The sequence below is a fragment of the Phodopus roborovskii genome, unplaced genomic scaffold, assembly GCF_943737965.1.
Source record: "Phodopus roborovskii unplaced genomic scaffold, PHOROB, whole genome shotgun sequence".
NCBI lineage: Eukaryota > Metazoa > Chordata > Mammalia > Rodentia > Cricetidae > Phodopus > Phodopus roborovskii.
Window position 1 is genome coordinate 15,624,923 of NW_026126469.1, and position 10,223 is coordinate 15,635,145.

The 10,223-nt window shown below is 44.6% G+C and overlaps 1 pseudogene; it reads left to right on the top strand.

Moving 5' to 3' along the window:
* Nucleotides 1-4,428: 4,428 nt before the first annotated feature.
* Nucleotides 4,429-4,811, top strand: LOC127226844 (60S acidic ribosomal protein P1-like; annotated as a pseudogene).
* Nucleotides 4,812-10,223: the final 5,412 nt, after the last annotated feature.

Genomic DNA, 10,223 nt, shown 5'->3' on the forward strand with positions numbered 1-10,223 from the left:
CATTTCTTAACTTGTTTCAGGTTAGCCTTACCCTCACACCAAAACCAAAAAAAAAAAAAAAAAAAAGTATTATTCCCTCACAAACATCCATATAAAAATTAGAATTTCAAGATGGAGAGATGGCTCAGCAGTTAAGAGCACTGACTGCTCAACAGGAGGGAGGACCCAGGTTCAATTCCAAGCACCCACATGGTCCCTGTCTGTGACCCCTAATTCCTGGGGATCCCGTGCCCTCTTCTGTCCTCTGCAGGAACTGCATGCATGCAGTGCACAGACATACATTCAGGCAAACACCCATGCACACAAAGTAAATAATAAATATCTTTAGAGTATCAGAATTTTAAAAAATAAAAGCTAGCAAACTATCAGGATTTTTTTAGAAGGATAGTACAGGATGATTATCTGTCTTTAAAACAGAAATACATGACTACACGTCATCATATTAATAAAGAGGGAAAACAGATTAGCATATCAGTGGATGCATGGCTTTTTTAAAAAAGAGAAAAGCTCTCAACTTCATAAATTGCATACACATGCAAATATGTATCACATATCCTACATCTATCTAAGTCAGTGGTTCTCAGCCTTCCAAATGCTGCAACCATTTGATACAGTTACTCATGTTATGGTGACCCCCTCATCATAAAATTATTTTGTTGCTACTTCATAATTATAATTTTGTTACTGTTATGAATCATAATGGATATATCTGATATGCAAGATTGCTGATATGGGACCCCTGCAAAAAAGGGTCATTCAACCCTCAAGAGGGTTGAGACCCACAGGTTGAGAACTGCTGATCTATGTAACTATATGGTCTGTCACATATATGTATATATACTACAGCTAGGAACATACCTGATGGCAACCAGTAAAATATTTTCCCCCAGAATCAGGAACAAGCAAACAAACCTGAAAATTTTCAAGAAGAAGGGATTACAGCAAGATAGCAGGGTATAAAATAAATGTAGAAAGCTAATGTCTTAGTCAGGCTTATTGTGATGAAGTGGATGACCAAAGAAACTTGGAGAGGACAGGGCTTATTTGGCTCACAATTCCACATCACTGTTCACCACCAAAGGAAGTCAGGTCAGGAACGCAAACAGGGCAGGAACCTGGAGACAGGAGCTGATGCAGAGACCGGGTGGGAGGCTGATGCTTACTGGCTTGCTCCTCATGGCTTGCTCAGACTATTTTCTTATGGAACCTGGGACTAGCAGCCTAGGGATGGCACCACCTTCAGTGGACCCTCCTGCATCAACCACTAATTAAGAAAATGCTCTACTAGCTTGCATATAGTTGGATGTTATGGAGGTATTTTCTCAACTGAGGCTCCCTCCTCTTGGATGACTATAGCTTGGGTCAAGTTGACATAAATCTACCCAGCACAGTTAGGCATGGTGGTGCATATTTTTAATATCAGAACTCAGAAGACAGAGACAGGTGGATCTCTGTGAGTTCTAGGCCAGCCAGGGCTGTATAATGAGACCAAGTCTCAAACAGAAAAAAGAAAAGGAAATAGAGAAATCAACTTCTGTTTACAAGGATATTTAATTTTTAAATTCAATGTAATTTATGATCACTTAAACAACAGAATAGTTAGGTATAAGTCTAAAGAGGATAATAATATACACTTATATGGCTCATTAGCTTTTTTCTTTTTACAAAACTGTCAAAGGAATTCATTCATAAGGATGGATAATCTCAGGAAGAAATTACTAAAATCTTCCTGAGTTAGAATATTGAATATTAAACCATACCCCATATCATATAATACAAAAAACAACCAAAATAGATCATGGACCTAAACATAAGAGCTAAAATTATTGTTTTTTAATTCTAGAAGAAAATGTCTATGCTGTTATAAGGACAAACATTAAACACAATATAAACAGCACTATATATATATATATATATATATATATATATATATATATCTCCACTAAAATTAAGCACACAGGCCAGGCATGGTGGTGCACACTTTTAATCCCAGCTTTCAGGAGGCAGAAACAGGTATAACCCTTGGTTTGAGGCCAGCCTAGTCTACAGAGCAAATTCCAAGACAGCCAGGACTATACAGAGAAACCCCATCTCCAAAAAGAGAGGCAGTATATGTACACACTCACACACACCTACCTTTTGGACAGGTTTTTGTTTTGTTTTCATGAAAAAAACAAGCCATGGACTAGCAGAAAATATTTTCAAAGCTTCTACCTGGGGATATGCTTCATTCATTTTTGTAAGAAATAAGTAAACAAACTAAAAGTGATTAAAAGTAGATATCCAGGCTAGAGAGATGGTTCAGCTGTTAAAGGCTATGCTCACAGCCAAAAATATAAAAGTAGATATTCCCCCAAAGAAAGTATAATAAATAGCCATATAGGCAGGACTGGATATTAAGAAAATACAAATTAAAGTGATGGTGAAATGCCACCATGTACTGACTAGAATGAATAATTTTTTGTTTTGTTTTGTTTTGTTTTTCAAGACAGGATTTCTCTGTGTAGCCCTGGCTGTCCTGGAACACACTCTGTAAACCAGGCTGGCCTTGAACTCCACTGACCTCTGCCTCCTGAGTGCTGGGACTAAAGGCGAGTGCCACCACTGCCCAGCTGCATAAAGTCAGTGGTCAAAGTGTATAGAGCATGTTTGCTGCAGGTTGCCTAAAGACTCAGAGGATACTTCAGGGGTGATGGTAATGTCTTAACTAGTTACATGGCAGTATATGCTTGCAGAAAACTCATTAAGTTGTTTATGTAACTTATATATGACTATAATTATGTAAATTATACCTCCCAAAGCCCTTTGCCCCAAGAAATTAAGGATAGTTATTACATACTACTTTTATGATTCTGATTACTCAATACGACCATGCAGAACTGAACCCAAACAAGAAAATGGAATTGGGAAGTAGGATCTTACAGGGTCCTTGGTGAAACATGAAGTTTCTACCTTGGTGTGGAAGTGCATGTGTATGAATTTTAAAAAGCTTGCTTTCATTGATAATTTGGCCATGATGATTTGGGTCAGTGGTCTTTCTCCTGGAATCTTTAAGATTAACACCATGTCAACTGCTTATTCAGGAATCATCTCTGCCAAGATTTCCATCAGTCTTAGGAAACAGCAAAGGAATTCTTTAGTGGGGCATGCAAAAAGTACTGCAAAAGAAGTCATACATTATTGTGATGTTTAACTTTGAGTGGCATCTCCTGGACTTAGAACTCCCTGATAGCTGCTAAGATATCTATGTTTGTGTGAGAGTAACGTGAGTAGGATTTGTAAAAACCCTCACCTGTGTGGTACGCATCCTCCACTCCACTAAGGACCCAGACAGAACCACATGTGAAAGGGAAACAAACTCTTTTTCCTCTAGAGCTGAGAAATCCCAAACATTGGCTCTCCTGGATCGTGGGTCTTTGGGACCAGGACCTTACACCATCAATTACCAGAGATCCCCTCCACCCCACCCTCAGACCTCTGCATCTGGACTGAGCACCACCTCTGCTTGTCCAACTTCTTCCAGGCACATTGTGAGACTCACAGGTCCATAACTACATGAACTAAATGCTCTCTCTCTCTCTCTCTCTCTCTCTCTCTCTCTCTCTCACACACACACACACACACACACACACAACACTCATATACTCATACACACAGGAACACACACAGACCACACACACACACACACACACACACAAAAGGCCTCTTGGTGGTTCCATTTCTCTGACTAGTATCTACATTTAAATTGCCTGTTAAATTTGACTAGTCACTCAGATTGAAAATAAAAACAAACAAAACAAAACAAACAAAATGAAAAAAAAACATGTATTTCAGTGAAATAAATAAACATGAAAAGGTTATCTTTTCTTTCATTCCCTCAAGGGTGGGAACACAACATGAGACCTTGGAAGACAAAACTTTCCCAACCATAAAGTGCTTTCTCTGCCATGAACCAGTAGACTCTGGTGCAGTCAAGAAGACAGCACACCCCACCTGATAGCTAAGAAAACAGGCTATAACTGCCAACTAACTTAGATGCCCCTGTGACAGACTGGCTAAAACATAAAATAAAAATAAAAATAACTATAGCCTGAAGGGTGAGAAGGAGTGATGGAGAGACCAGCTCTCCACTCGGAGTTATTCTCCTCCTCCTCCTCTTCTTCTTTCTTTTGTTTTTCCTCTGTGTAGCTCTGTAGACCAGGCTGACCTCGAACTCACAGAGATCCGCCTTCCCCTGCCTCCCAAGTGCTGGGATTAAAGGTGTGCATCACCACTGCCAAGTCAGTCCTTTTGGGATTTTTAAATTATGAACTTTTTATCAAAAAAAAAGAGCCTTTCCTCAGCTGCCGCCAAAGTGCTCGGTTCTTCCGAGGAAGCTAAGGCCGAGTTGGGGTGAGGCCCTCACTTCGTCCGGCGACTAGCACTGTGCCAGCAGTCCGCAACATGGCCTCCATCTCTGAGCTCGCCTGTATCTACTCCGCCTTCATCCTTCACGACGACGAGGTGACGGTCACAGAGGATAAAATCAATGTCCTCACTAAAGCAGTGGGTGTCAATGTTGAACCTTTCTGACCTGGCCTGTTTGCAAAGGCCTTGGCCAATGTCAACAATGGGAGCCTCATCTGCAATGTAGGGGCTGATGGACCAGCTCCAGCAGAGCAGCTGGAGCTGCACCAGCGGGTTGTCCTGCCCCCTCTACCGCTGTAGCGGAGAAGAAAGTGGAAGCAAAGAAGGAAGAATCTGAAGAGTCTGATGATGACATGGGCTTTGGTCTTTTTGACTAAGCCTCTTGTTAACATGTCCAATAAAAAGATGAACCTGTAAAAAAAAAAAAAAAAAAAAAAGGAAAAAAGAAAAGGAAGGAAGGAAGAAAAAAAGGAAAGAAAGGAAGGAAGGAAGGAAGAAAGAAGGAAAGAAAGGAGAACAGACAAGTTGGCTCATTGTGTAAAGGAGCTTGCCACACAGCCTGGTGCTGAGTTTGCTCCCTACAACCCATATAAAGGTGGAAGGATTGAAGTGAGCCCACAAGATTGACCTCTGATTCACACACACACTCTGTGACATCATGAGATCACCCACATCTTATACACCAATAATTAATAGATAAGTAGCACGATGTGTACCACATGTGATGACACACACCCATTCTCTCAGCTTCAGTAAGCTAAGGCACGGAGATCATGACTCTGGCCAGTGTGGGCTATTTGCATAGTAAGACTGTCTCAAAAACAAAAAGGGGCTGGGGAGATGGCTCAGTAAGTAAAACACCTGTGGGCAAGCATGAGGACCTGAGGTCAAACCCACTTAATAGTCAGACACAGTGAGTATAATCCCACTCCAGCTCCTATGGAAAGACACTGGAGCATCCCCATCTCCAGGGGACTGGGGGGCACAGTGGGGAGGGGGCAGCAAGGGGTGGGGGAGAAGCAGTTAGCCTGATGTAGCAAGTAGAGAAACAAGAGACTGTGCCTCAAGGAGACGATCACCACGACACCCGAGGCTGTCCTTCGACCTCTATATGCATGCAGACACATGCATGACTTCGCTTACAAATACAGACATTCACAGACTCAAGCGCACAGATGGGGATGGGGGCGGATTTTAAAAGACAGAAACTGGTCTGGACATGGTGGAGCATGCATGTAATCACACACAGTACTTGATAGATAGAGGCATGGAGGATCAGAAGTTTAAGGTCATTCTTTGATACCTAAAAAGTTTCCGCCAACCCTGGACACATGGCACTGCTTCCAAAAACAACAGAAACAGAAGACACATTAAAAAAAAAAAAAAAAAAAAAAAAAAGTCGGGCGGTGATGGCACACACCTTTAATCCACCCCAGCATCCCAGAGGCAGAGGCAGGAGAACATCTATGAGTTTGAGGCCAGCCTGGTCTACAAAGTGAGTTCCAGGACAGTCAGGGGATATTACATGGAGAAACCTTGTCTTGAAGAACCAAAACAGAAAAAGGCACAACTTCTTGCAAGCCTCAGAAAGTTGGCTGGAGCAGCTCAACAAGCTTTCCCTCTCCTGGTGTTAAAGTCATCCCCTCTGACTTTCCCTGATAACGACAAGGATGCCAGTGATGAACTTATTTTCAGGATGAAATTCTGAAATCATAAAGCCAGTTGGGAACTCCCCTTCCCTCTTACCCTTGTCTTGACTTCACATCGCAGAATATCAGCACTGGGGGAGCTTTAGAACTGCTAATGATGTGTTTTTAAGGGTTTTCATTTACCGCTCAGCCTATGCCATTTTCTGAGAGTGAGTTTTAGCCCGGATCATCACCCTCTTATTTTACAACTTCCACAGAAAAGTAGCAGAGCCACTGTCTCAAGTCAAGCAACAAGAACTATGACCCAGTTCCTTGACCCCTAGCCAAAGCTCAAACTGAACCTAAGTATCCCTTTCTGTCTACCTTGGAGGTCCCATGTGATTTGTAACATCCCTGAACTTCCCAAAGCAGGAAGTCACAGCTTAAGGGATCCCAGCGATGCCCGGCTTTGGCAGCAGGTTGGTGCCCTCCTTCCCTGTCGTCCTCTCTACGTAGATACCCCTATTCCCTTCATTCCACCCGGAGGATTGCCACAGACCAGTTCTTAGGGAGCCAACAACAAAAAGCAGAGAACAGAATCCACCTTTGTCTATAGGTTGCTGGCCACATTGTGCCTTCCCTGCCACAGCTGAGTCCGTTCTGCTTCATTCTCTTCAAACACATAATGGCCTCCTCCCCGATCCAGCTTGGACAACAAACCACTCTGAAGCTAGCAGGCTGCTGCCTGGGTGGCTCCCAGCAGGAACTGGATGGAGGTTACAGGTGCTTTTCATCCAACCTCCCAGGAGAGCCCCAGCTACCTGCTGCTAGAACTTTGTCTACAAATTTGTGTCTTCATTCAAGTGAGGGATGAAGGCTGGGAGACACAGGGCAATATGATAACCTGATTAAGTTCCACAACAGACAACAGGGACTCAAACGCCTCTACTTTCCTCCTTAACCTCTCCAAGGGAGCCCTCAGGCTTTGCTGGTAATTGGCCCATTCTCTCTTCCACCATGCTTCCTGTAAAGCCTTTGGATCCCCGTGACCCTGAGCTTCTCTCTAGGATGGACTTTAACTAACTCTCAGACCCACGGGGCCTAGTGAACTGTGGAAGATACCAGACAGACATCGACTTGCTGGTGTTCTAAGAGTCTGGAAATAATCCTCCAGCCCCAGTGTAATTGTAACATGTATAGGAAAGAATGAAACAGTTTTGTCTAAAGATGGGTTCAAATTTTCAAAATGCTCTGCTCTCCCAGAAGCAGGACCTCCTGATCTAGTGTGATATCTCCTACTGCTAGAATGTTATTGAGAACGTTTTTGACCATCTAATTCCAGATACTTGGACATAGGCTGAAACGAGACCTTTGTGAGCCACCATGTCCACATATGTATGTCATTGTTTTTGGAAGAGAGGGAGGTGAACTGCCAAACATGAATAGAAATGGTAGGTATTTGCCATGATGGGTTTGGGGGAGTTTGTTTGTTTTTTCTGAGACAGGGTCTCACTATACAGCTCTGGCTGTCCTGGAATTCACTATGTAAACCAGTCTGGCCTCAAACTCACAGAGATCCACCTGCCTCTGCTTCCCATGTGTCCCACGTGTTGGGATTAAAGGCTTGCACCAACAGGCCTGGCTATTGCCGTGGTGACTCCCCACTGTCTTAAAATCATCCTACAGAACACATAAGGAATACACAAGGCATTACAGTTGAAAGAGAGTTTAAAACGAATTCCCAAGGAGTCAAGAGGTTGAGATGGGAAATTACCTCAAATTCAGGTGAGCCTGGTCTACACAGCAAGTCCCTGTATCAAAAATAAAACGATTCCTTCAACCTTTAGTTTTTCTTTCTCAAATATACTAAAGGAATAACAAAACTGAGTACTGGCTCCTCCTGTGGAGGGAGCTGCTACTCCCAATGTAAGAAAGCTAGGCCATTAAAATGTAAAGAAATGGTCTTTTAAATTTTCAGTCACGATGATTTACTCCCTGTAAGAGTGAGCTAGAGCTCCAGTATGCCAGCATGGCAGGTTTCTGCTTCTGTCATGGGGATGGAAAGTCTTTTGAACTGCTAAAGTAGATAATTCCTTGCCTGGAAGAAAAACGAAGGAGGAGGGGCAGGAGCAGAACAGAAGGAAGAAAGATCCCCAGGTTTCCCAATAATTGCACAATTGTAGCACTGGGGAAGCTCAACGGCGACACAGGCCCATCAGCCACGGCGCTTTCCTGCCTGGTGGGGTACTAGAAACTTCTAAGGGGCTTATGCGGTGCAGCCCTTTACCCATTCCCCGAGGCAGCGAGGGCTGTTGTCTCCTCAGGTCCTTCCACACTTCTTGGTGGGCGTCTAGTTCCCACAGTGCAGGGGGACCCCGGGCCTGGGAACCGGAAGGGGGCGTTCAGCTCTGCCAGGTGCCACTCTGGGGAACTGGAGAGGGGGTTTTATCAAATGGCTCGAAGGACAGAGGTGCTGAGGCTTTACTTTGCACTGGCCGGTCTTAGGCCTCATGTGCAGGCCCATCCATGTGAGCCCTCCTGTCTCTCCCTCTGGTCTTGTTAGTAGCAAGTTGCCCTGGACTCCCACCCCAAGAAATTCCACCCTGGTCCCTTTTGACTTGCATGGGAGCAGCCCCAGATGGGCCCCACCCTCCCTTGATGGGAAAGCTCTAGGGTCCTAAGCCCTGGAAGAATTCATACCTAAAGCCACCACAATAGGTAAGGCCTCCAGTTACCAGACCCTGTCACTTGCTGGAGGGCAATTACAGATGGGACTGAGCCAGTTTCCATGTCTCACAGGAGTCTGGCCAGTGTAAAAACCAGGGCTAAAATAACATTTCACCTAGAGGGTGAGCAGGGCCTCCCCCAGAGGTCTTCTGATGTCATGCCACTAGGTTTGGCCTGGATAGGCAGGAAGCACAAACCCTCATGACCACCCACAGCCCCATCCCCATCCCCATCCCATCAGATGTTCTTCCTTCTCCCGAGGGTGGCCATGAGGAGACAGTGGCTTACAGAGCAGACCGGTCCCCTAAGCATGGGGCAGCCTTTTCCCCAATGCCAGCACATAGCCTAGTTAGGATGACCTCCAAAAGCCAGGGCAGTGTGGGACAGTGACTCCTACCAGCCCTTCACACTGGGCATTACCCTCTAGTGATGCTCTACCAGCCATGGCACACCAGCCGTGGTACCCAAGGCCTCTCTTTCTTTTATTGAGCTAGGATCTCGTGTATCCCAGCCTGGGTAGTACATATTTATTTTTGGTTTTTCGAGACAGGATATAGCCCTGGCTGACCTGGGACTTGCTTTGTAGACCAGGCTTTGAAATCACAGAGCTCTGCCTGCCTCTGTCTGCCAAGTCCTGAGATCAAAGGTGTGCTCTTTACCTCATTTTTTTTGCGATAGTCTCTCACTGAACATGAAGTCTGATGTTTTGGCTGGACTGGCTGGCCAGCAAGCTCTGAAGATCTGTTTCTGCCTGTCTGAACCACCCAGAGCTGGGGTTACAAGCAAGTCACTGTACTTGACAATTTAGATGGATGCTAGGAATCTGACCTTAGATCCCTGAGCCATCTCTCCTTGATTTAATTCTAGAAGCGAACCTTCTTTCTCTCAAAGCCTCAGCTTCCACCCAAGGCCGATTCCCCCCTCAGGAATGCACAGGCTGTACTGTAAGCATGAAGGGTCTACTGCAGTCCTCTGGAAGAAGACGTGCCAGACAAGATTTACCTTTCTGGATGGTGGCATGAATGACATCTGGGCTGTTGGAAGGCTCTGGAAACATTTAAGCTTTAGACAGGTGGGATTAGGCCCAGGATGGATGATGCAATCTGTCCTGGCCTCTTCCAGAGGGCTGGCTGAGAAGGAGATAGAGCAGTCTATAACAAGAATCCCCAGATGTCCATGAGGTTCACAGCCCCATCACATTTATAGTGAAATTTCCCAAAGGCCAGTACCCCCTGCTCTGGGGGAATGGAATCCCAGGGCCTGCCTTCAGAAGATGCTCGTGGACAATCTGGAGCCACAGGTCGCAAAATATGTAGTAGTCACATGTACAGAAAAAATGCATGAGAGAGGGAGAAAATATGTGTCCATTGACAGTGGTTTTTAAAAGTCTGGGAATGAACAATATCTATTTAATACTTCAACACATTGCACCTGATTAAACGGTTGATTTTAAGTCTTTGG